The sequence below is a fragment of the Grus americana genome, chromosome Z (genome assembly GCF_028858705.1).
Source record: "Grus americana isolate bGruAme1 chromosome Z, bGruAme1.mat, whole genome shotgun sequence".
In the NCBI taxonomy this organism is placed as follows: domain Eukaryota; kingdom Metazoa; phylum Chordata; class Aves; order Gruiformes; family Gruidae; genus Grus; species Grus americana.
This window is the reverse complement of record NC_072891.1, coordinates 50,539,984-50,567,534: the sequence shown is the minus strand read 5'-3', so window position 1 is coordinate 50,567,534 and position 27,551 is coordinate 50,539,984. Positions and strand designations below refer to the sequence as shown.

The window sequence follows — 27,551 nt, the reverse complement described above, 5'->3', positions numbered from 1 at the left end:
CCCTCTCACCGGCGCTGCAGCAGCGGGCGTCACGCTAGAAAAGGAGGAGAGGCCACGAGCGTTGGCTGGCCCGTTGGCTGGTGGAAGACATGCCCAGGTCCCTCAAGGAGGAAACCCTGGCAGCCCCCCAGGGTGAGGTGCCCCCTCCCAGCTCACCTGCGCTGCTGCGAGCGCGCCTCCTGGGTGCCCCGGCTGCCTGAACCTGGCAGGGCCGGGGGGAGTCCTCCGACGGCTCTGGGGTCGGGCACTGAGAGCTGCACAGAACAACTCCCCGAGCACAACACCAGCACCAAAGGCCTCGCTCAACACTCCAAACCTCGCCAACTGCTCAGCCGGAGTGCGGGCACAAACCGGCTGGGTGTGGCCCGGCGCCCGAATATAAGCAGCGAGGGATGCGTGGTCACAATCCATTGCTTGGGGAAGTCATAGTCCATCGCTAGGTGACATCATGGTCCGTCCTTCGGGAATGTCTCAGTCCATCCATCGGTGATGAGAGAACCCATCGCTCGGGGAATCGGTGACATCATTTGGCGATGTCACAGTCTATGGCTCCGGGATGCCACAGCATCCATCCTTTCCCAAGGCACTCACCCCGGCAGCGCTGCAGCCCCAGCACAGGCATCTGGGGTTACCACAACACCACCACCCGCTCCATCCCCCCATCTCTTGTCTTGTGCTCTGCATCGGTGTTTCACGCCAGTCACCGAGGCCTCGGCCATGCCTTCCCAGGGCCCCAGTGGCCCCGTGAGGTCACGCTGGCCATGGCAGACGTCTCCAGGCACATGCGGCAGGAGGGTTCACTTGGTAACAGCTCGTGCCTCCCTGGGAGGCTGCAGGACAAAGTCCCACAGGCTCTCCCCACACACCAGCGCTGCTGGCCAGCCCTCTGGGCTCCCCTGATTCTTCCCAGGAAGCACTTGGCTGGCTCTTGGGGGTTTTCTCCTGCCTTCTCCACTAGCCAGAGGGCACAGGGGTGATGATCCCCTCTGCCTCAGCATCCATCAGGCCTCATCTGGGCACTACGACCTCTTTGGGGTCCTGGAGACAGCTTGTCAGGCCAGAGGGGCTCAGGGGAGGCAAGGAGGGTCTGTGGGGCCAGGGCTGGTTCAGCATGGAGCAGAGAAGGTGTCGGGGCACGTCACAGCATGGGCTGGTGCCTGTGGGGAAGGCATCAAGGGGATGGGGACAGGCTCTTCCCAGCACTGCCTGGTGGGATGGTGAGAGACAGTGGCATCTCCTGGAACTAGAGAGGTTCAGGCTGGAGATAAGGCAGGAAAACCAAAATCCCTGTGAGGATCATGAAGCACTGGAATGGGTTGCCCCGAGAGGTTGTGGGATCCCTGAGCCTGGAGGTCTTCAAGACCTGAATGGCCACAACCCAGAGCACAACTGTCACAAGACCGTGAAGCATTGCTTGCTGAAGTCCTGCAAGAGAAAGCATTGCCAGTGGGAAATACAGCAGAGGTTTCCAAAGATGCCACAGCTTCCAGAAGATTTTGACTTTCTGGTTTCATTTCATTCAGCAGCTTTCATGAACAGTTGTTTAGGACAGGACAGGGTAGGACAGGACTGGATGGGACAGGATGGGATGGGATGGCATAGAATAGGATAGAATAGTTGCAGTTGGCAGGGACTTACAACTGTCATCTAGTCCAACTTCCTGATCAGTCCAGGGCTGACCGTAAGTTAAAGCCCATTAAACAGCATCACAGAACCACAGAATCACCGAATTACGGAATGGTGGGGGTTGGAAGGGACCTCTGGAGGTCATCTGGTCCAACCCCCCTGCTGGAGCAGGATCACCCGGAGCAAGTTGCACAGGATCTCGTCCAGGCGGGTTTTGAGTATCGCCAGAGAAGGAGACACCACAACCTCTCTGGGCAGCCTGGTTCAGTGCTCTGTCACCCTCACAGTAAAAAGGCTTTTTCTCATATTGAGATGGAACTTCCTGTGTTCCAGTTTCTGCCCGTTGCCCCTTGTCCTGTTACTGGGCACCACTGAAAAGAGTCTGGCCCATCATCTTGACATCCACCCTTTAGATATGTATAAGCATTCACGAGATCCCCTCTCAGTCTTCTCCAGGCTAAACAGACCCAGCTCTCTCAGCCTTTCCTCATACAAGAGATGCTCCAGTCCCTTCATCATCTCTGTAGCCCTCTGCTGAACTCTCTCCAGTAGTTCCCTGTCTTTCTTGAACTGGAGACACCAGAACTGGACACAGAACTCCAGATGAGGCCTCACCAGGGCAGAGTAGAGGGGGAGGATAACCTCCCTCGACCTGCTGGCCACAGTCTTCTTAATGCATCCCAGGATACCATTGGCCTTCTTGGTCACAAGGGCACACTGATGGCTCATGGAGAACCTGTTGTCCACCAGGACTCCCAGGTCCTTCTCTGCAGAGCTGCTTCCCAGCAGGTCAACCCCTAACCTGTACTGATGCGTGGGGTTGTTCTTCACTAGGTGCAGGAGCCTACACTTGCCCTTGATGAATTTCATTTGGTTCTACTCCGCCCAGCTCTCCAGCCTCTCCAGGTCTTGCTGAATGGCAGCGCAGCCTTCTGGTGCATCGGCCACTCCTCCCAGCTTGGTATCGTCAGCAAACTTGCTGAGGGTGCACTCTGTCCCCTCGTCCAGGTCACTGATGAATATGTTGAACGAGACTGGACCCAGCACTGACCCCTGGGGCACACCGCTAGCTACAGGCCTCCAACTAGACTCTGCTGCTTCTCACAACCCTCTGGGCTCTGTCATTCCTCCAGGGTCACCGTCACGGTGCTGGCCTCTTGTTGTCCGGAGAGGTGTCGGAGCTGCCGGTCCTCCTCTTTGGGGGTCGCTGTGGCCCTTCAGGGGAGCCTTCACTGCCCCAGCTGGAAGTGGAGGGCCCAGGCACAGCCTGCCCTGGCTTCTCCTGGGGCTCCTCTTGCTCCGCAGGGATGGCAGTGGGAGCAGAGGGCTGGCTGCCGGGACCCCCACCACGGGCTGCGGACGAGGTGCCGGGGAGCTCCTCCGTGCTGGGTCTCGCAGGGCTGCCGGAGGGGGCTGGGCCGTGGGCGAGGACCCTCCTTGGGAGGCAGTGGTGCCGGGATCACCGCTGGAGAATCATGAAGCACTGGAGTGTGTTGCCCAGAGGCTGTGGGATCCCTTAGCCTGGAGGTCTTCAAGACCTGAGCGGCCACAACCCAGAGGACAACTGTCACAAGACACTCTTCCCGCAGTCATGGTCCATCAACTCAGAGGACCAGACAGCCTATCATCAGTATTAAAGACTGACTCAAAAAAAAGCACTGCCTGCTTCCACTTCTTCTGCACCCCTATTTGCCATGGGACCATCTTCAACAATTCTGCCTTCTATATGTTTGTTGGAGGTCCTCCTGCTATTAAAGTACTTTAAAAATCCTTTCTTTTTTTCTGGTACAGCAGTGGCTGGTTTTAACTCTAGTTGAGCTTTAGCCTTTCATTTTGTCTCCCTGCATATGTGAACCATGTCTCTGTAATCTCCCTGCAAACCTGACTTTGCTTCTATAGATCATCCAATGTCTTTTTCCTTCTGAGTTCCAAGAAGATTTCCCCATTCAGCCAAGCTGGTCTTCTGCCCCACTTGCTTCACTTGCAACACAAGGGGATTGCCTGCTTCTGTGTTTTTAAATGGTTGTTCTTTAAAACTGACTAGTACTCATGGATCCCTGAGCCCTCAAAAGCACATTCCCAGGGGACATTGCGAAGTAGCTCCCTGAGTAGCTTAGTTTGCTCTCTTGAAATACAGGGCAGCAACTCTAGTGAACTTTTTTCTCATTACACTGAGAATTTTCAACTCAAGCATTTCATGATCACTGTGGCCAAGACAGCCACCTACCACCACATCTCCTGTAAGTCTTTCTCTATTCACAAATGACAAATCTACTAGGGCACCTTTTCTAGCTGGCTGAGTACTTGTGACAATAAATTATCTTCAATCTCCAGGAATTTCCCAGACTTGCTTGTCACAACAGTTGGTATTCCCAGCTGATGTCTGGGAAGTTGAAATCTCCCATAAGGACAAGGGCTACCAAGCCAGAGATTTCTCCTAATTGGCTATAGAATGACTCATCAGTGCTAGTCTTAACAGATATGAAGGGGAGATACAGTGTTTTGGTTAATGCATTAATCTACATCAATTTCTAGATCAACAATAAATTTCACTGTAAATCCTAGCAACACAGTGAGAGATATATGGAAATTGAAAAGAATGCTTTGTACCTGAGAGTCTACTAGGTAACTTTCTATGTCTATACTGGGTCCCTGCTATGTAGTTTATGTAATACCTATGCACTAGTCTCTTCATGTATGGAAAAAATTAAAGTGTGGCCTATTGACATGCAAAGGGAACAATAACTCATCTGCAGTCTGAATTCTTTATAAACCACTCTGTTTTGTCAGAAGTCTCTCATCTTCTTAACAAGTGCAGGATTATGGTTGAGAAGGAAGCGAACTTCCCTACCTTAAAAAAATGCTACAAACTCCTCACCTTTATGTATTATGATCACGCTTGATGTGATAAACACTTCAGTAGCATGGCTCTCAGAAGATTACTTTATAAGTAGGATGTAATACAACGAATTTGAGTAGCAAGAAAAGCCTGAGAGCCTTGTGGAGCCATCTTATCACTATCTGTTACGATCTGTCCGTGTGACACTTGCTAATATGATGCTTTCACTCACTAGATTGCTTTCATGTGAGTCTCCGGTGTTTGTTAATGTTTATTTTTCTGATAATCCAGCTCACAGAAAACTCATGTGATAATGCTCCTTAAGAAAGATATTCTCTCTCTGTTCATGTGTGGCCTCAAGAGATTATAGAGAGACTCCAGAGACTCCACATCAGAGTCTCCTCTCTCTACACTATGTGTTTATAAGGTGGCTGGAAGCAGACGTTTTTCCTAAAATAGCATTGGAGTGTATCAGGGTAACAACGGCCTAAAATTCAGTGCTGCTGCTCAAGAGTGATTACTGCATGTCCTCCAATCGTTGAGTAAGATGTTTTTTCCCTCCTGTTGATTCCCATGGGCAGATCTCACAAAGCTTCCCTCAGACTTGTAGTGATCTAGTTGAAGTTGTTTCATTTTCCCATCCATTGCAGTTAGTTCAGATTCCAGATGCTCAGCTTTTCCATAAGCTGCTGAAGCTATCTCCTAAAATAAGGAAATCACAGGGTCGGTCATTAGCTTAGTCCCATGAGCAAGCCCTGAGTAAAATCTCAAATTAGCCATTGCCAGTTCTCTTGACTTCAGCATCCTTGCTCAGTTTAAATGTTTCTTTCTTCAGTTGCCTGCATCTTTATTGTGTTTATCTGTATCTCCTCAAAAAATATTTATGGGTAACTGAGGATAAAGGAGTAATCCTAATTAAATTTTAAAAATGGAAATATTTAGAGCTGAGCCTAAAGAAACTTGATTTCGTTTACTCCTGCCCTCCAGACTATATCTCTCAATATCAATTTGAATATTATGGTGTGTTCTTGTATACACAGAATGCTTTCCATCTAAATTTTTCTCTGATTCCTGTATACTGAGATAATCTCAATTCTACTACCTTATTGTGGCTTTAATTTGGCATGAATTTTCTAGCAACATTGTATTACTCATCATTTACATCAGGTGAAGGAAACGGGATCCAGCCTTCAACAAGAATCGCATTTTGTTATGGTAGAATCCTTTTGTGCAAGGTAATAAGGGTGCTGGCAATGGGAAGAATGTAAAAAGGCAAAGCAACAACAGAGTACTTTGTCATGTAACTGTGGTTTGGTAGCTTGGGCCATATTTGTTATTTATTATACAAGTCTACTTACAGAACATGGTATAATAACTAGCTTTCATTATTATTTTTTTTGATTGTCTGCCTCAGCTTCGTTAAATATTTTCTGCATCATCTCTCAAAATGCTTGGCTCCAAAAACTGTAGTTAATTATATTGCAGTTACTTCATAGGAAAAAAACCCTTTTCGTTGCCACTTGAATCCTTTCCAACAGGAAGCAAAATGTGGTCCTTAGAGAGGTACTGAAGAGATGGGACAAAAGACAATTTTTTTTAAGACTGCATAAACACATTTTTTTACTCAGTCTCTTTCCAAGTTTCCCTGGTTCAGCTGAAGCTACAGTCCTGAAATATCCACAGGGCAGTTGCCAGCATATGGCAAATGGAGGTTTTCCTGAACTGCAGCAGATTCTCTCACTGGAATTTCAGTCAGGACCATTGATGGTTATTAAAGCACTTAGGTAAAGGAAAAAAGAAATAAAACTACAGATGCCAATATTTATTTAAATTGAAGGATGACTAAAAGTCCAAGGGCAGTCTGCAACTCAGTAAAAAGATTACTAAATCCGAGATACGAAAAGAGGGACAGGTTACTGGAATATGAAGTGTTTTTCTTGGAAATACACTGTATGCGTTTGCCTATCTTTCTATTTATAACATGAAACATGACCCAAGCACATTTTTCCTGTGCAACATGTTAAGTATTGCATCGGTTTTCAATACATATGTAATGGTGAAATACACTCAAAGCTGCTACTATGAACTGCCCCAGTTTTCTCTCAAAACTTGTCAAAAACCCTTAGGAAACAATAATGATAATTAATAAACAGGTTTGTATAACAGGTTTTGAACTTGGGTTGAAAATAAAATGTTTTGCATATGGTGCTGAGTAATTTTTGTAACACTGAAAGTGCATTTCTGTAGCATTCCAAGTTATTTTTTCACAGTTTGATGCAGAAGACAGTGTCTGTTCAAAACTTCTGCTAAATTTATGCCTTAGTACATTTCTGAAGCGTTCACTAGAGAAATGGGAGCTCTTCTGTTCTTGTTTGTGACCATTTTGCCACTCAAAGGTTATGGGAAAGAACATTAAAATGGGGTAAAGAGCAACAGAATATGCAATGAAATCAAAAGAATTTCTCTCAATGTAGCTGATTAAGTAGAGCATCAGGCAGAAAGTTAAGTAAACATACAGTCACAGAAAAAAAATCCTGCACTGGGGGAAAGACTCCTTTAGTTCTTCTTATAAGAAGAATTGCTAGATGGCAAGTCTAATTCTCACAAGAACTTTGTTGCAAACTTTGTACTCAACATTTGGAGCTTATCCTGTCAAGCAGAAAGTACAATCACATGCAGCATGAGAGAAACTTTTCAGTTTGTATGACAAATATCACTTGAAAATGGGCTTTGGTTTTAATTTAGAACATTGTAACCAGATCAGGAGAAACCAGTTTTGATCATTTGCCAAATATTGCACAAGTATTTAGACTAATAAATAGCCTTCTATAACAGGAAGTGTACTGTATATTTTATGTGTTCCCATAATTTTTAAGAGAAAGTCTCATCCCTTCTGTTCCACAGATGTTTCTAGAGAAAAAGAAAACTAGAGAAAATAGCATATATTATTATCAAAAACCCATTTCAATCATCAGCCTATGGATTTAGGGAACATTAAGAGTACATTATTAAAAAGTACATTTTAATTAGAGGGTTTTGCTCACTGATTAGTCTTTCAGACCTCAGGTTGAAGTCATGCCTTACTGAATAAAATATGATGTATAGTTAAGAAAATAATCATAGGGTCTATCATCTCATTATTCTCATTGTGTAATTTACAAAATAAGGCATATTCCAGCTGTTAGGAAAATCAACGGGTCTAGTTTCCTACACTATTATTAAAGCATGTGGATCAGACCTACGAATATACAATGTATCAAATATTCTATCTCATGCTGCTGTTACCAAAGCTGTGATATACACCAAGATCCAAGGATTTTGTTTGGTAAACTTTGCACTGGACTCTCCCTTTTGTATCCAAAATGCCACAGGAAGGAAGCAAGACCAAATAACCTCTATGCCTTTTAGGTGTGGCAAAAGGTTTCTTACTCATCTTCCCTCACCATCTGGCTTGAAGGGCTGATAGTATGGAACAAGCAAAAATAGTTCAAAATACAGGAAGAATACTTCTACTTCTAACCCTCCAAATAAACTGCATGGGTGATGGTGGTACATGTTAGATCAAGAAATGCATGATTATCTTTAATCGGGTTTTCACAGGAGAAGGATGTTCTGTGGTTAACAGAGGCAACTTCAACTAAATTCTGCAGAAATTTGGTGTGACTTTGGGGAAGGTACAGGACAGTATGCAGACTGCTCAGCAAGTTCTTGGACTGAGTTAGTAATAATGTTTTGATGCAGACAGCGAAGTATGCAAATAGTGAAAGAGTCTTTAAAGCTGGATTCCAACCAATGAGTTTGAGAATGTTGAGAGTGCAAAGTAAAGTGGATTAGAGTGACCATGACATGAGAGCTGATCACTTTTAAAAAGAGATGGAGCAATATAAAATGAAATCAGCAGACTGAAAAAATGCAGAAATCAGGAAGACAAGTCAAAGAAGTAGGCGGCTTAGGAGAAATGGCAAAGAAGTGACACTTAAGGACATAAAGTAGGAGATGGGGAATGTAGGGAGGGAACAATTTGCTTAATGATGGGTTTCATGGGCACCAAGCAAGGCAAAACATATAGAAGGTGGAAACTAGGTTCAGTTATGTAAACACATATGAAGGTCTGAGGTAGAAAATGAGCTAGATGTAACAAGAACAAGAGGCATATATGCACATTGGCACTGTAAGACTGAGAAGGGAATTGCTGCTCTGCTACAGGAGAGAAAGGAGGAACTAATGATAGATAATGCAGACAAAATTTAACCGTTTAATATTTTTGGATTAGCATTCTCTGACAAAGTTAATGCAAGCATGTGACCAAGACAGTATCTGTATGGGACAGCACAAGAATACTTCAGTGAACTGGATGCTTTCAAATTGGCAGAGACCAAAGAATTTCAACTTTGGATTCTTACAAATCCAAAGTAATGATATGCAAGATTCTTGCTTAAACAATCATCTGAAGCTATCTCCAATATTGCAATAGCTGTTTTCTGAGAAATGGGGTGATGGTCTGGGAAAAAAAGAAATATATTGCTTCTTTTAAAAATGGGAGGCAAACTGAAAAATTATGGATCAATCTATTTGCAAACACTCGAAAGTCAGTAAGGAAACAGGAGAGAACACACAGGAGTTCATAATGAACACACTAAGATATCTTAATCTACGACAGGGGAACAGGCCGTGGGGCAGGGAAGAATAAATAGATGGTATGCATTTTGACTCCTGTAAGAGTCTTCCATCTCAAATGACAGATGCATAGTAGGCAAGGGAAGTGTGATCAAGATGAAATTGCTAAAATGGGGATGCAAAAGCATAGTATGACAATATCTTGTGGTGAGTCAACAGTTTTTCATCGCTAAACAAAAGCTAGACCAAGTGGGATTTTGCAGTAGCCCACGCCTAGTTTAATCTGTTAAATATTTCCATTATAACTATGAAACTGTAATAACGTGTTTATTAAATTTGCAGACAATTTGGAGCTGAAAGAGACTGTAAAGTGGAAGACAGGTTTAAGATTCAAAATGATGTTGGCAAAATTGGAGAAAGGATATGCAACTCAATGGACAATATTCAACAGTAAATGCATGATACTATATTCAGAGAAGAATGTTCAATCGCACAATTGCACAATAAGCAGCAACTGGCTCATTCACTGACCTGTGACTTGTAATGGATTACCAGTTGACCATGAGTTAACAAGATCATGCTGTTGGAAAAAAGCATATTGGGACATATAAACAGGAGCAGCTTACAAGATGCAGATAAAAATTCTGCATTATTAAGGCTTTGGGTGTTCTCAGTTTTGGACACTACTGTAAAAAGAACATGAAGCAAAATCCAACCAATGGCAGAGAATCCAGAATAGGGCCATGAGAAGGAGCTCATTAAACACAGGACCTACAAGAAAGACTGGGGAAGTTAAGGATAATTAACCTAAAAAAAGAAAAGATTAAGGAATACTACAGATAAGAATCTCCATGCACATAAAATGTTGTTGCAAGGAGTAAGGTAATTATTTATTGTCTATTCAAGAGGGACAAAATGAGATGTAACAGGTTTCAACAACAGCAAGAAAAATTAGAACTGGACACTGAGGGAAAACTCACAGAAAGTGCTAAGAAGCACTGGACCAGATGACTTGTGAAGGCTGTGAAGTCTCCATTGCTGGAAATTTTTAAGAGCACCTTAGAAAAGGATCTGTCAGGATGTTATTTTTTTGGGGAAAGGGGACAAATAACTCTACTGAAGTTCTTTTAGCCCTACCTTTGTGGAGTTCTGTAATCTATCTTGGCCCTACTTGCTTATGTCCTTAATAAACCTTCTCTGCCTCAGAAATCATTATGTATAAAAACTAATCCATATTTGCAATGTACTTGGGAATAGTGCTGATAAGATTGCTGTCTTATGAGTACAATCAAAGAATCAATGTTTAGATAATTGTCAAGGAATTAATGTGCTTATCTGTAGCTACACAAACCATATGTGTCCCTACTTAGGAACACAGGCTCAGCTGTATGTGGATTTATGTTTGCCAGCAATATCATGGGATATCTCAAGTATCAGGGACCTGATGAGATGAATCTGCGGGTCCTGAGGGAACTGGTGGATGAAGTTGCTAAGCCACTCTCCATCATATTTGAGAAGCTGTGGCAGTCCAGTGAAGTTCCCACTGACTGGAAAAGGGGAAACATAGCCCCCATTTTTAAAAAGGGAAAAAAAGGAAGACCCAGGGAACTACAGACTGGTCAGTCTCACCTCTGTGCCTGGCAAGATCATGGAGCAAATCCTCCTGGAAACAATGCTCAGGTACATGGAAAATAAGGAGGTGATTGGTGACAGCCACATGGCTTCACCAAGGCCAAATTGTACCTAAAAAATTTGGTGGCCTTCTATGATGGCGTTACAGAGCTGGTGGATGAGGGAAGAGTGACAGACGTCATCTACCTGGAGTTCTGCAAAGCATTTGACACTGTCCCACAGGACATCCTTCTCTCTAAATTGGAGAGACATGGATTTGATGGATGGACCACTCAGTGGATAAGGAATTGGCTGGATGGTCGCACTCAAAGAGTTGTGGTCAACGGCTCAATGTCCAAGTGGAGATCAGTGACAAGTGATGTTCCTGAGGGGTCGGTACTGGGACCGGCACTGTTCAACATCTTTGTCGGCGACATAGACGGTGGGATCAAGTGCACCCTCAGCAAGTTTGTTGAGGACACCAAGCTGTGTGGTGTGGTCGACACGCTGGAGGGAGGGGATGCCATCCAGAGGGACCTTGACAGGCTGGAGAGGTGGGGCCGTGTGAACTGCATGAAATTTAACAAGGTCAAATGCAAGATCCTGCCCGTGGGTCGGGGCAATCTCAAGCACAGCCACAGGCTGGGTGAAGAATGGATTGAAAGCAGCCCTGAGGAGAAGGACCTGGGAATGCTGATTGATGAAAAGCTCAACACGAGCCAACAGTGTGTGCACTTGCAGCCCAGAAAGCCAACCATGTTCTGGGCTGCATGAAAAGAAGCGTGACCAGCAGGTCGAGGGAGGTGATCCTGCCCCTCTACTCTGCTCTTGTGAGACCCCACCTGGAGTACTGCGTCCAGCTCTGGGGGCCCCAGTATAAGAAGGACATGGAGCTGTTGGAGTAGGTCCTGAGGAGGGCCACAAAGATGATCGGAGGGCCACAAAGATGATCGGAGGGCTGGAGCACCTCTCCTATGAGGACAGGATGAGAGAGTTGGGGTTATTCAGCCTGGAGAAAAGAAGGCTTACTGCAGCCTTCCACTACCTGAACAGGGCCTACAGGAAATCTGGAGAGGGACTGTTTATGAGGGAGTATAGTGACAGAAAAAGGGGTAATGGATTTAAACTAAAAGAGGGTAGATTTAGGTTAAATGTTAGGAAGAAATTCTTTACTGTGAGGGTGGTGAGGGACTGGAACAGGTTGCCCAGAGAGGTTGTGGATGCCCTATCCCTGGAAGTGTTCAAGGCCAGGCTGGATGAGGCTTTGGGCAACCTGGTCTAGTGGAGGGTGTCCCTGCCCATGGCAGGGGGGTTGGAACTAGATGATCTTTGAGGTCCCTTCCAACCCAAACCATTCTATGATTCTATGACTTTAAGTTGGAAGGGACCCATAAGGATCATTGAGTTCAACTCTCTGCTCCTCACAGGACTATCTAAAACTAAATCATACAACTAAAATATATACAGTAGTGGAGATGCTGCAGGAGTCACTGGTACATTCCAGTGACACCTGGAATTATTCAGTAATTTTTCAGTAGCATTATAGCATAACAAATAGGGAATCATACTCCCAGTCCCCACTAAGAGATGGTTGTATTATTTCCAGTCTGGCTTACATTAGATGTTAGTTGTTTACTCTTCTCCCCATCTACATTTCATCAAATCTTCCATTTATTGCAGCTTATCACTATTGTTACAAATAAAAGCTTACGGATTGAAATTTAATATAACTGGATGACATGTTTTCTTTTTATAACATGTAAAAATGTGTATATAGCCATAATGATTTGCTCTATATCTGACTTCAGCCACTATTGAAAATTTACTGTTCCCTAATAATACACGAAAATGTCAGGTAGTGGTTTAGCTGACTCTGCTCCCTGAGTGCTTTTTGAATTATTGTTCTATTTAAGAAATATGTGTCTATTGTAATCACACTTTTTGAAGGGATTATTTCACTTATAAATTATTTTCATTGTCTTTTAGAGTTCCTATCTTATCTTGACCTGTACCTGATTCCTACCTAATTAAACACTTTATCACCCCATCAGTTCCTTTTTGAAATATCAAACTATTACTACTATTATTTTATTGTAAAGCAATATTAATTATATTGGTAAGAAGACCCAATTCTCTCTTGAAAAAGCGTAAGCTTATTGGATCAAAATTTGCATACAGATCTAACTAGGAACTCACTTTAGTTCAAAAATGCAGATAAACAGAAAACTGTGATATTTCAGATTTATAATGTGAAAAAGCTGTACAGTACAACAAAGATGTTTTGAAATTTATTATCTAGGCTGTAGTAATAAAAAATGCATTAATTACTTTTGGAAAATGTAATTCTTAAGAAAAGGAATTTGTAATTCCTTTGACTAGCCATTGATTTTTTCTGAGCCTTTCCTTACTTTGATTTCAGACAATGAATCACAGACACTACAGTTGGAAAAATCCAGTTAAGTCACATCTACCACCAATGCAAAAGAACATATTCTTTACTGTTTTTCCAGGCTAATCTAAAAAAATGTCAAATTATTGGATTTTCAGTTCATACTGTAGTAATTCCCTTACTTGTTCTCATCGATATGAATCAACTGTTTTTCCTGATCCAGATTAAATGTAAGTTTTCTTTTTGTAACTGTACCATGTACCACCATAAATGTAGATCTGCCTAGATTCAGTGTCTTTACCTTCCTTGCCACTTTTACATCTGTAACCCCTGTTCAGTTACCTTACCTTTTAAGGAGCGTGGCTTTCTGAGTGAGGAACTAAAATTTTCTAAAAATAAGACCTTTATTGTACTCAAATTAAAGCAGCTAAAATCCAGAGTCACTTTCAAATGCAGAGATTTGAATTGCATTGTGTCCTTCTAGTAATATGGTTTATGAGAAAATACATCTAATTTAACAGAAAGGCAGAGGAGGCAGAAGAAATATTCAGAATTGGGATTAAACTGAAACACAAAAAACTAACGAAATGTTTTTTTCAGGATAAAATAAAGTGAAATTCTGGCCCTAATGAAGTTAAAAGGAATATAGCTAATGAGTTAAGTGGTACCAGGATCCTACTATGTTTATCTTGAAACATATTTAATACTTTTAATTTCATCTGAAGACACAGTGGAAGTCTTCTACTACTTTGTCATAGAGCTGAATGAATAAAAATATTATCTTTTATTAATTGTCCAACAATAATCCAATTTTAGTTGCCTGCTTTAATTTAAAACCCAAAATTAATAAATTTACAGTGCTCTGTAGTAAAATTTTCCAATGTACATAAAAACTGAATATATATTTTCTGTTTAGTCAGTTAAAAGATAGCCTTTTTGCCAAAGTTGTTTTGTTGTTCATCTGCCAAGTCTTGTAAAGAGAGTTACTTTCTTTGGAAATCTTTGGAAACTCCTAAGTGTATAAAATAAAATAATTCAGTAGCATTATAGCATAACAAAAAATATACCCAGCAATGTTAAGTAAGGCATAACTGGGGAATTGAATCTGAGCATGTTAGGAAACCATTTAAGGGAGAACAGCATTAGCAAACGCATGTCATTTTGCTTGTGTAAGTTGTCATTAAGAAGAGAAAAATAAATATGTAGGTCAGAGGTGAAAGTTTAATTTTACAAAAAGTCCTTTCCTGTATTTTTAGTACTTCTTAGAAGGGAAAATTGCAAGTCTTATAATCTCTTGAAATTTTCCTGGGAGAGGATGAAAAAGTATCCACTCCTTTGTAACAACAGTCTTGCAGGGGCATTGGAGTTGTTGAGATCAGACCACATTTACTTCTTTACACTTGACCACATGGAAACCCTGTTACCTACGATTTCTGTACACAAGGTTTTCTTTGAGAGTCAGACTAAGGGAGACAACAAGCTCACCTACAAATACCCTGAGAAATTTTACAAGTCATTTATGACTAACAAGTCAGCATTGCTAAGAATTAATTGATCTTTTACCTTATTGCTTGAAAACTTTTATGAGGTGGGTTTGGACAACACAGATTGAGAGCTCGAGTGAGTTTCCTAATTCTCTTCTCTCCACCCTTGACGTCTCATATAGATAGCTATGCCACAAAGATTTTTTCACATTTAGCTTTAAGCTCTTGCAAACTTTCCAAGTGAGGACATGACCTGAACTCACTAGAAGAAAGACACTGAGGTGCTGGAGCGTGTCCAAAGGACAGCAACGAAGCTGGTGAAGAGTCTAGAGCACAAGTCTTATGAGGAGCAGCTGAGGGAACTGGGGTTGTTTAGCCTGGAGAGAAGGAGGCTGAGGGGAGAGCTTCTCGCTCTCTACAACTACCTGAAAGGAGGTTGTAGCCAGGTGGGGGTCAGTCTCTTCTCCCAAGTAACAAGTGACAGGACAAGAGGAAATGGCCTCAAGTTGTGCCAGCGGAGGTTTAGATTGGATATTAGGAAAAAATTCTTCACTAAAAGTGTTGTCAAGGAGTGGAACAGGCTGCCCAGGAAATGCCTTAGTCACCACCCCTGGAGGTATTTAAAAGACATGTAGATGTGGTGCTTGAGGACATAGTGTAATGGTGGACTTGACAGTGCTAGGATAACTGTTGGACTTGATGGTCTTAGATGTCTTTTCCAATCAAAATGATTCTATGACTCTCTGATTCTGTAACAGGTCATACAATGTTACTATTTTTGAGAATCTTGCACAGCTATATGAATAACTTGTTACTTTAGAGAAGTTCATTGCTTCACTGAGGGGAAAACAGGAGCAATGTATAAAGAAAGTACTTTACTTTGGTTGTTATAGTCACTATATGCAAAATGTAGCTTTAAGAGTTGTTTCAAACAGAGTAGGAAAAAAATTAACATGTATTTGCATGGATTTAACTCCTGCTATGACACTGCTTTGATATTACGATATGACACCAGTTTTATCCACAGCATACCTGTCTTTTCATATGAGTCATTTCTTAACTGTAGGCCCTCCAGGATGGAACTACTGCAACTTAGCCAGTTTGCATGACTTTTGACAGAAACGTGAAGCATTAGTGAAAGGCACATCTTTGGCATTCCAGTGATGTCACTGACAAAGTGTTGCTCTTTGTAACCAGATATGGAGATGACCATAAGGCTTGCTGGCATATCTTTCAAGACAATTCATTTCCTCCCAGGCCAATCTTATAAATGACTAGGCCAATCTAGTTTAAACTTAGCCAAAGCCTGAGGCAGGCATACAGCATGGCAAATCTTAGTCTGAATGGCTACATTTATTACAATTAAAACCTCTTTTGTTACGTAGGCAGGTGGACAAATGTAGGTGGCATCTGAGTATAATATGAGTTTTCTGCTTTTGCCCTTCACATATGGAAAAAAACCAGTGGGTCTGGATTAATCCTCTCTGCTAAAGCCAGCCTTCAAGTAGTTAAAGGTCTCTAATCCATTCTGCATCCCACACGCAAGCGTGTGTGGGAATGCTTGTAAATTTAATGAAGTGCTGACTGAAAGAAGTTTATGCCTGGCTTCCAATTAGATACTAAGCTAACCTTAGGTAGCATAAACTCTTTCTCATTATGAAGATGGAATATGTTAGCTGTAAGCAACCTCAAAGTGCCCGACTTTATAACATTGCAAAGACTTTTTTCCTTTTTACAGAACAAGCTTTTCCTTTTAACATCTTGGCTGGATTCACTTCTTTTTTGGAAGTCAGTGTGACCTCTCCGTTGATTCCAATGGGGTTTCGATTGGTGTATTAGATGTGCAGCTGTTGCTAATACAGGATAAGTATTCAAATACTGCACTAAATGAATAATAAGAAGTGGCTTAGATCTCCCAGGTCACATGTAAATGGTGGTTCTTCACCTATTCACATCTAAGTGCACATTCCAACCATCTCCTGGCTCCAAGTTTAAGGTCTATTTGTCCCGCTATTAGAAAGGGGACAGAACAGAAAGGGTCTACAGTATGCTTCACCTTCATCTTTTATGAGGTCCACTTGTATGATTCATCTTTAATATAAGCACTGTGGCCTCTGTTACTCTGTACAAATAGTATATTTGTCAGTTTTCTCAGGCATAAAAAGTGAACTTTACTGCTAAATTCTTCACAGAGGGAGCTGAGTATCATGATACAGAGCATTTCAACACCCAACTTTCAGAACATCTAGTTACTCTGCTGTGTTCCAGAGGCTTTTGGAACCTACATGTCCATGAGAAAAGGTGGACACTTAAGAGTGGGATATCCAAAATGCAATGTAAGCAGAAAACAATCTAAGCTAGCCAATAGGGAAATACTGAGGAAAACAATATATTTTAAAAATTTTATCCTATTCATAAGGCTCCTTAGTGCTATAATAATGAAAGAAATTGCTTTGCCACTGTGGTGGGTTGACCCTGGCTGGGGGCCAGGTGCCCACCAGAGCCGCTCTCTCACTCCCCTTATTCACTAAACAGGGGAGAAAAGGCATAATGAAATGCTTGTAGGTCGAGATAAGGACAGGGAGAGATCACTCACTAATTGTTGTCACGAGCAAAACAGACCAAACTTAGAGAGGGAATTCATCTAATTTATTACTAGGCAAAACAGAGTAGAGGAATGAGAAAATAAAATCAACTCTTAAAACACTTCCCCCCACCCCTCCCATCTTCCCGGGCTCAACTTCACTCCCGGCTTCAACCTTTCCCCCCTCAGCGGCACAGGGGGACGGGGAGTGGGGGTTACGGTCAGTTCATCTCACGGTGTTTCTGCCGCTTCTTCATCCTCAGGGGGAGGACTCCTCTCATTGTTCCCCTGCTCCAGCATGGAGTCCCTCTCACGGGGTGCAGACCTTCAGGAGCAAACTGCTCCAGCGTGGGGTCCCCCACGGGGTCACAAGTCCTGCCAGCAAACCTGCCCTGGCGTGGGCTCCCCTCTTCACGGGTCCACCGGTCCGGCCTGGAACTTGCTCCAGCGTGGGCTTCCCACAGGCCGCAGCCTCCTTCAGGTGCCTCCACCTGCTCCGGCGTGGGGTCCTCCACGGGCTGCAGGTGGAATCGCTACACCCCCTCATCCTTCCTCCATGGGCTGCAGGGGGACAGCCTGCTTCACCATGGTCTTCACCACGGGCTGCAGGGGGATCTCTGCTCCGGCGCCTGGAGCTCCTCCTCCCCCTCCATCTGCACTGACCTTGGTGTCTGCAGAGTTTCTTACATCTTCTCACTCCTCTCTCCGGCTGCAAAAGCTCTCTCTCTCTAAGTGTTTTTCTACTTCTTAAATATGTTATCACAGAGGCGCTGATTGGCTCGGCCTTGGCCAGCAGCGGGCCCGTCTTGGAGCCGGCTGGCATTGGCTCTGTCAGACACAGGGGGAGCTTCTAGCAGCTTCTCACAGAAGCCACCCCTGTAGCCCCCCCGCTACCAAAACCCTGCCACGCAAACCCAACACAGCCACTTACCGGGATTTTTACAAATATATTTGGAAGGTTGCAGCACCTCTTTGTATATTCTTTTTTCAAAAATTGCTCTGTCTTCAAATTGTTATCATTAATCTGCTTACCTATGTTGCTAGTTTTCTATTAATAACAGCATAACAGCTGGTTACATTCTATACTGGGAATGGAAAAGTAGCTCACTTGGTGACACTGAGCATCTTTTAAGTGCATTTTTTTCTCCAAGACATACTGTATCTGACAAGACTGACAGACCACATAATACAGCCAGTAAGAAGTTTCCAGACAGCCCATGAAATTGAAATCTTAGATAGAGTAAAAATGACCGAAAAGATGCAAAATCTCATCTCAAAGAAATGTCACTTTGTGAACATACCAAAATTATTCTGAATAAATAAACGGTACTTCAATTAATTTTTGCAGTAATGAATAAAGAGTGTGTGAACCATCTCTTGACAAAAACTTATTTGCCTATTTTTTTCATTAAGAAAACCCACCTATCTTCACTTCTTGCTCACTATTGTGGCTATTTTGTGTATTTCTAGTTTGGAATATGCGACAGTTCAAGGTGTAAGTGTTTAGAAACCTTAGTTTTATGAGAATACGTTTTTTTACATGTAACTCTAAAATCATCACGCTGTATTTGAAAGAGAAAATTTTAAAGGAGGATTTTTCTCCAACAGACTTAAATAATAAATCACCTTATTCTCTGTAGATCCCTGTGTACTTTTTACTTTTAGCATGTTACCTAAGCTTTCCTATTTGAACAATGGTTTTCTTCTTCTGTAGCCCCATTTTCTTTTTATATTTGATCCTGTCAGGAAATTCTAACTGAATTTGTGACATCAGTCATTTCCATGGCAACACTGATGCTTTAAACATAGGATTATGATGAATTCAACACAGTATTGAGTAAAAGGAAAACAAGACTATAAGCAAGCAAGATTTTATTAAAGCACAATGGTGTTCTGTTAAAAGGGTGGAGAAAAGAATATAAATGCTGAATACGCTTCCACTTTTTAACATTACAGTTCTGTGTGACGGTCCATACATAGTGGTTATTTATTTCAGATGTTCACAATACTTGATGTAACATCTGTTGCAATCAGACGTTGCCAAAAGTTTTAGGCATACTCCTTAGTCTTGCTCTTTCGTATCTAATGTAAGACACAGTGGGTTTTCATGACTACTTGCAGTTGTAAATAAGCTCCGTAGAGGTAGTAGCCTCTCATCACCTTTGAAAAATCATGCTTAGAACGCTTCAGGCTGAGCTTTGATAAACTGGAACACAGTCAACTGCTGGGAAATATGACTGTGCATTAATTTGTCTTAGTAAGTTTATGTTAAGAAATGCCATAGGTTTAATGTATTAAGAGTCATAAAAACATTTTTTAAAAAAAATATTTTTAGTCCAGCACAATCTAATTTATGCAATGAAAAAAAAATTTCAGTTTTCTGTAAATGACATTCCCTTTAGCTGAATTCTGTTATTATTAAGTGTTTTAAGTATAATGCAGACATACACATGGATGTGGATTTCTGTTGGGTCAAATTCCTACTCCATATTTTCCAGGCTAAAGGGCTATTAGTTGTATTAGAAATTTTACTAAAAATCTTATTCTGGGGTCAAAGCAGACCCTGGTAAGCAGTGATATCTCCTCAGAGGTTTCATCTTCTTCCCACCTCATCCTATACTGCGTAGCTCAACTGAAGGTATACTGACAAGGCTCATATATTCACTGAGGAGCCAGATGCCGTGGTGATATCACAACTACAAAGAAAACTGCAAAAGCTTTATTCTATAGTTAAAGCTATGGTATTCTACGCTTCTGCACAGTGACTATTGCAAGAATTATCAATTTTAGGCCTGCTCTGCCCAAGATGCATGAATCCAAACAAGTGTGGCATGCATTCTTTAAGCTTCACTGGCAGAAGGTGCAGGATAAGGGAGAAGAAAGAATGCCAAGGATACTCCATATCTCTGTTGCAAGAAATATCAATCTTGAGGTCATAATTAGAGTCTGATTAACACATGGATTAAGAATAACACCAAGAACTGTCCCAATATACCTAATTGTATTAAATATGTATTCCAGTGTTTACTAGCTCTCCTGAACACCTTGGGAATTTCTTTCATTAAGCAGTTTTAAAATACTGTTTCAGAACATGGTACAATCGCATTCTTGTTCATATTTTTACTTCTTCCACCTATTGTTAGACTGCATATACCACAGGAAAATGGCATGTTTGAAAGACTTCAGTGAAGAAGGAAACCATATTCTTAATTTTTTTTCAGGTATACTGTTGAAACAGCAGAAACGCCACAAAATTTCTGAAAGTTATGGGCCATTTCTGAAGTAGAATACTGTGGGCAGTATTATCCTAACATTCTGGCTTAGTCTTTGAAACCTTATTTAGTTTTTTTTAAGTCTTCCACTTTATTGAGGTACTTAGACACACAAACCTTCCCCCCCCGCCCCCCGCCAGCTGCTGCCAGGGCTGAGAAGACACAGTATATTGTGTTCTGCTTAGCAGATGAAACATACTCCACAGGGCATAAGGCAACTGGAATATAGCTTCACCTTCCAGACATAAAGTGACATGCACAAAAAGATACTACCTAGAAAGAAAATGTTAACTATGACTCTGCAGACTGGTTAATTTTTGTACATAATTTCTCTTTAATTGATGCTTAATTTTCACAAATTGCAAAAACTGATTCCTAGATGAGATCCTAATTTAGAGGATCTGCAAAAACATGTCTTTAAACAATTTTAAGAAATCAGAAATCTGAAAATTGCTGTGTTGGAAGTGGCTGTTTACTGGCATTGGTGAATAGCTCAGTATTCAGTTTGTGCCTGTGCACATAAAATACTAGCCACTCAGTATATATTTTTCTTTCATTTTCACATACCAATTGCTAGGTTCATTGTTCTTGATCTTAAGGATCTTGCTTTCTTACACAGACAAATGACTTACATTGGAGTGTTTAAGCAGAAAAAAGGTTATGATGAAACCATTTTGACAAAACATAGAGGCCTTAGTTTATGCAGATCCCAATTCAGCTATTCTTGTATCCATGTGACACATAAAGACTGCAATTATTTAACCTTGCACTCTGTCCTGGAAATTCAGGTCATAAGGTCATTCAGATTCTTTGACATTAGAAGAGTTCTTATATATGACAGAATAAGCTTTCACTGAAAATGCTTATTCAGCTTATCAGACTGTCTTAATTGCATCAGTATGTAGAGAGTAAAGAATACAGGAAAATACAGTTAAAGTTAGAATGTAAAAGATAACCTAGTCTAATGAAACTGAATAGAAGATCAAAAAAGTCCACAGTGTTTTCCACATATGGCATGAAAATGGATGTGAGGCATTTCTTAGAAAGAATGAAATACATTCATTTGATGTCTGCATGGTATACTGTTAATCACAAAAGACTAAAAAGGAAAAGCAATGCACATAAATACGTTTTACATCATAACAGCTTAAAATTTATCTTCAGAGTGGTTTGGCATAATGCGTCATTTTTAAGCAGTAACTATGCAACTGATTTTCTTCAAAAATGCTGCAGCTTTTAGCAAAAAGGTAAAGAGTATCTTAAATGTCACATATTATCTACAGTACAGCCATTGTAAGCTCAGTTATTGTATTTAGACATAAAACATCTAAAAAGAAAAAGAAATTACCTGAACGGAAGGGAAATGTAATTATGCCATTCAGAAATGTAATAGACAACTCCTGGCTTGCTTATGAACAGTAATAAAGAATTACATCTGACAAAAACAGTCTATGAAGTGCTGTTGATTTTTCTATAACATTTTATAACTTGAGCATAAAAGACCAGGTTTCTTTTAGCTCCTAGAAGGGACCTGGATTTCATGACAAGTGCATTGCCTTTAGCAGTGCAGAGTTTCTTGGTAAGCTCCTCCTACTAGAAGTCACTTTACATCAGGACAGAAGCATTAAAATATTCTTTAATCTTCTGATTGTAATGATGACAGTAATTTTTGTTTCATTGAGAGTTCCACTGAAATGTCCTTTATTACTTTAATTCAAGACCTTTTAAACAAAATGTTATTCAGATTGCCCCTTTATTTCACCAAATGCTTGTCTGGATGGAAATCCCACTCTCTGCATTTATATATTGTTTTTATTAAGCTAGTAATTCTTTGTTCCGAAATGCTTCTGAGCTAATACCTAGTCCTATTTCATTCTTTTAGACAGCATAGTTTTGACAGGATTGTTCTACTGCCTCCTTAGCAGCAGCCCAGATAGCTCTTTACCACACATAAAGGCACCCTGATAAAATTGTGAAATCCATTTTCTACTAGAATTTCATATCAACTATCTTAAATTAAATGCCAATTACATCAGTAGTGTTCTACTTGGTTTCTGTGCTTCCTGTGCAGCTTTCACTAGCACACACTCAACACCCCCACCCCCCATACTATATGAGGGGTTGCCTTCTCAGTTGCCAAAGCAAAGATCCTCTAAGATATAGTTAACAATAATGTTGGCTCTGGAGTTCTTCAAAAGGATACAAAGACAGAAGGGGAGTATTTCTTCATTACAAAGGCTTGTCTAGGAGTCTGACCGTGAAGAAAAGAAAAGATTTTACAATATTTATAAATAGCTGAACAGGGTACGTTCACTGTAGAGAAAAGTATTCAACGATGTTCCAGTTTGGTTGAAGTTTGCCTGAATGCAACTGAACTGAGTCAGGGAATGTCTGTTCTGCTAGGCTACTTCAAAAACACAATAAAGCTTTTTAAAAGCTCTGGCAAAAGGAGACATATCAACATTCAAAGACTTGGGAGTTGTAATTAGATACAAATATCTCAATAGTTAGGAATCTCCGCTGTTGGTCAATTCTCTATTTCAACTATCTTTGGTTACATCTAGCTCCATAGAAATAAATACCTTTATTTCATGCCCTTTTGGGATAAACTGTGTGCCCTGCTCCAAAATAAAACATTCTATGTATTTTCTTTACCAAGTATCTGCCCAATTCCTCTTATAAGTACCTAAGGTCCTCCTTAGGCTCTGATATTCCAATATTACATGGTTGTAGCTCTGTGACAACTACTGCCAATTAACCCATGCAAGAGGCCTTGCTCAGCATATTTATGTTCCTGTAATTGTTTAGCATTCTGCCTTGTTTGTGATCTGCAGAGAATGGGCAGACAATGTGGTTGTTTCTACCTTCCCTGTTTGGGAAGTAGGATTTTAAGAAGTCCTTTGTGTAATTGGCTCATATATGCCAGGTGCTTGTCCACTAAATCAATCCAATACAGTTGTCTCCATTTTCAAGATGCAAAGTATAAGCACAACTAAATAGGGTTGACATGAATGCAAAGACAAAATCTGTCCTGTGCTCCAAGGTACAAGTGACACAGAAGTACCTTTTTCAACAATATGGGTTGGAACCAGGTAACGAGTGCCATGTAAGCAAATTTCTAAGCACACCCAAGTAGACTGAGTTTAGTAAGAATAATTTCTGAAGAGAAAAAGCAAGCTGTAAAAATATCATATATCTTAGCATTATAATCTCAAAGCTGCACTGAGCAGAAAGAAAATAGACAATCTAAGGAAACAGCTGCCTGCCAAACATATTGAATAGGCATGGTGCCAGAAAGGGAACATACTGTGTGCTACATGCTTATTAATAATACATAACAATGAAGGACTTTTCTTCAGCACTATCAGTCTTAAAATAAGATCAAAAAGGCTTTTAAATAGTTAAAAATCAAGATTGGAAACACAAGTATGCTAGCTAGATAACATAATAATCAGGAAAATTCTGCCACTAATAAAAAGCAAATGTGATTAGAAGAGACAGAAGCTCCTGGCAGGTGGTGTGAAATTGAAACAAACTTTATAAACCAACCTAGAGAACAGGTAGCTAATGGTTCTCACTCTCAAATATCAAGTCACTTTACAGACACAATTAATTTCCAACTTGCAACAAAGACAAGTGATTTAGCTCAAAAACCCAAAATTGAGTGCTCCTTTTTCCCCCAAAACACATTCTCTTTTCACTTTAGTTAGACACTGATGTGTTCATCCAGAGAAAATGAAACTATTCGCTACACCTCATCTACATGCACAATACAAGAAAATTAAAGCAACTTAGAACTAGGTGAAATTCCTTCTTGTCCTTATTGCTGCTTCATTGTACATACTGTCTGCACCTTTTCACTGTTACATGTAAAGCTGCATATTAGTATAAATAGAAATGCAATTATTTTTCTGTCTCATTGCAATTACTTTTTCTGTCTCATTTAAAATGTTTTCTTAGTATTTTTAATAATACTAGATGCCTAACTGAACATCCACAAGTACTTTCACACTCCTTGATTTCAGGTACCTAATCTAGTTCTTAAGTTTAGAGGCCACACACCGCCATTATACTTAATTAAGAGTGAGATTGTTCCTCTAGAAAGTGAATCATGGCAGGTGTCCTGCACTGAAGCATGTTGAATAATGTTCTGAAGAAACCTCTCCCCACTAACCATGTAGGCAGTCTCCCAATTTCTGCACCTACACACTGTGCTGCCTAAGTTGCAACAGTACTGCATCAAAAACACAGAAAAAAGACCCCCCCCACCCCAAATCCGCCTCCCTTCAGACTGTATTTTCAAAGAAAAGCCATTAGCAAAGCTAAAAAAGGGCCTGCACATTTCCCTTTTCAGTCTCAGTCCTGTACACTGTGAGAACCTGCAGCCTGATGTGAATGGGCGTTCCAGGGTAATTCCAAATGTAAAATGAATTAGGGTGAAGGACCTTCAAGTTTTTTCACCTGCATTAGATTATGACTGACTGACTGTATTAAAAGTAACAGCTGAGTGCAGAGAATTGCTGAGCTATTCTCCGTCTACACTGGTTCTATTTTCATTCATGCTAACATTGCTTCTCTGGGCATAAGGGAGGCTGAGTCAAGATATATACAGTTGTGCTAAATCAATTTATTTTACCCATCACCAAGTATCAATATTTGGATTTCTGTGTGCAGCAGCAATCAGGTTACCAAGCAATGTCATGCTATTTAGGTAGTTCCTCAACAGTTTTATTCCAGTTGCTCCATTTTTTTTCTTATTAGGATGTATGTTTAAATAATAATCTGCATGTCAATATACTTTCCCTCTGTAACTAAATGTGCTTTCCATGTAGTACTTTGACTTTAAAGCTGTGTTGTTAGAACTAAACCACAGTGAAAAAAATAGGGAACAAGAGAATATGGAAAACTCTGCTTTCATCCAAGAGTCCTGATTCATGCTTGAATGTCAGTGCAATGAGAGGAACTGAATATACAGTATTACAAAATGCACTGTAGTATTAAATTACCAAAATAAAACATAGTTATATGAGTATCATGCAGTTTTAAGCATTAATACAGAGAGATACAGTTCAAAGAATAGAATGACCTACTACAGCAGGCATCTTTATGTCTCTTGTTGCCAAAAATTTAGAATTTCATTTTTAAAAAAACATTTACTCTGTAGTCTGCAAAAAAAATCTTAAAGAGCGTTAACCGTGTTATGTTGCAATGATAGCTATATTACCATTCTTCACAACCATTCTATTTGCAAAAACCACTGAAGAGGTCATTGGAAATAAAACTTTTTATCTAGGTATAAACGTGCCTTAGCAATGTGGATGTGGGAAACTACAGAAAAAGTGAATAGAAATTAAATTTTGTTTTCACTTTTTATGCTAAGAAAGTAAAATCAAACAGTGACTGTGTAAAAGAAAACTGTACTTCTAAAATTCTTTCAGCTTTAACGATGATTGCGGGTGTTTGTACAACAGATATGAGGCTATTGGGCTTGATTCCACACACAGACCTCTGCTCAGGAAAGTGTTCGCTAGTCCTTGAGTCTGGGAACCATTGCAAATGACAGCTGTACAGGGACAACACGTCTGCCTTCAGCTTCAAGGCAACATTATGGTACTGTAGTGAATCTAGTTCTGCTTTTAATTACTTTTTTACCTTATCCTGTGTCTTTTAGAATAGTACTATCTCTCTGTTTCTATTGACACAATTGGGTATGATCTGTCAAAATTCTTTCTCTTAAAATAAGATGTTCTTCAACTATGAACAAAATTGCCAGGACAGGCATTCTTTATTCTCGTCTGCTGCAAAAGTCTTTAGCATACTGTGCGCACTACTGAACAGGCTGTTAATCACAAGCTACAGTCCTGTTTAAACAGTAAAACATACTAAATGCAAGGCTATAGTCTGCCTGTTCCTCCCCCCCTCATTTGCCCTTCATGGGCTACAAGAACAAATAGGACATTATTTTTAGACTTTCATTTCTCCAGAAGGAAGGCAGTAGAGGAGCTGCTGAGCAACCGCATGAAGGAGAGGAATGCAATAGCTAGTTTTCCCAAATGACAACCAAAATGGCTCCATCTGACCCTCTGCACAGAAGCAGTACAGCTTTATCCCTGATTAAGTAACACCGAGTTCTGAAAATGACAGGGAGTGACTCAAAGGCGTGTTTTCAATTCTCAAGGCCTAATTTTTCAAAGTAAATAAACTTGAAGACGACAAACTTTAGAGGTTTAGGAGCCTCATTAGTGTCCTGGATTAACAGCAGCTATAGCAACCTTTCCCAAGTCCTGTGTAAGGAGTCAAGTGAATCTATTTATTTATATCTAATATATACTTATACTCTGGTCCAACTATATGTATTGATACACAATTGGTGAAATTCTACCATCCTTTTGAAACAGGTCATAGCGGTCTTGTAAGATGTGAATTTGCAACTAAAGACTGCAATTACCTCCCACCTCCGCCCTTACTACTTACATCCTTTGACTTGCTTCATGCTGGTGGGCCTGTCGGTCTGTACGGAGGGCAGGCGGACACCACAGCCATGTTGGTTTGATAACTAAACCCAGCTCTGAAGACCAAGTTGTATTAATTTGATCCTTACTTTCGCAAGGCAACGGTAGTTCCAAGTGCCCAAAAAAGACGAGGGTGAGCGTAGAGTGAGAGGTGAAACCAATGTGAGCAGCCTTTTATCTCAGCGTGCTGGAACAGGTGCTACCTGGTTTATGTTAGTGACCATGGTTGCTCTGGTCGGTGCTGAGGCCACCACCAGGCCTGGGCATGGCTGTGATACCTGAAGAGAAGCAAAAGCAGAATAGCTCATGTGCTTTCATTCTGGTACCACCTCATACGGTGCAACAAAGCCTGAGCATGTTCCCTTTAAGATGGGATCTAGATAAGTTCACCACACATAAACGTGCTGCGCAAGTTCCACCACTATTAAGAATTCTCAGTAACACTAAGTATCAATTGTTACCAATATGAACTTTTCCACGCACCAGTGTATTTCAAGCTGTGTGTGAAAAATCTCAGATGTCTCCTGGGTAATAAGTCTTTTCTCATCACGGGCATCTGCCGGGGCCGGCCTGCTTGCACGCTTACACCGCCCCCAGGGCCAGGGCCCGGCGCCGCG

General features: G+C 41.0%; 1 long non-coding RNA gene across 1 annotated transcript; it reads right to left on the bottom strand.

Annotated features, from left to right (window-relative positions):
- Positions 1-1,494: 1,494 nt before the first annotated feature.
- LOC129199684 (uncharacterized) lies at positions 1,495-27,551 on the bottom strand. The gene is made up of 3 exons (XR_008574714.1): positions 27,418-27,551; positions 26,897-27,212; positions 1,495-5,167 (listed from the first exon to the last, which is right to left on the bottom strand). It is a non-coding gene; the product is annotated as an uncharacterized LOC129199684 (long non-coding RNA).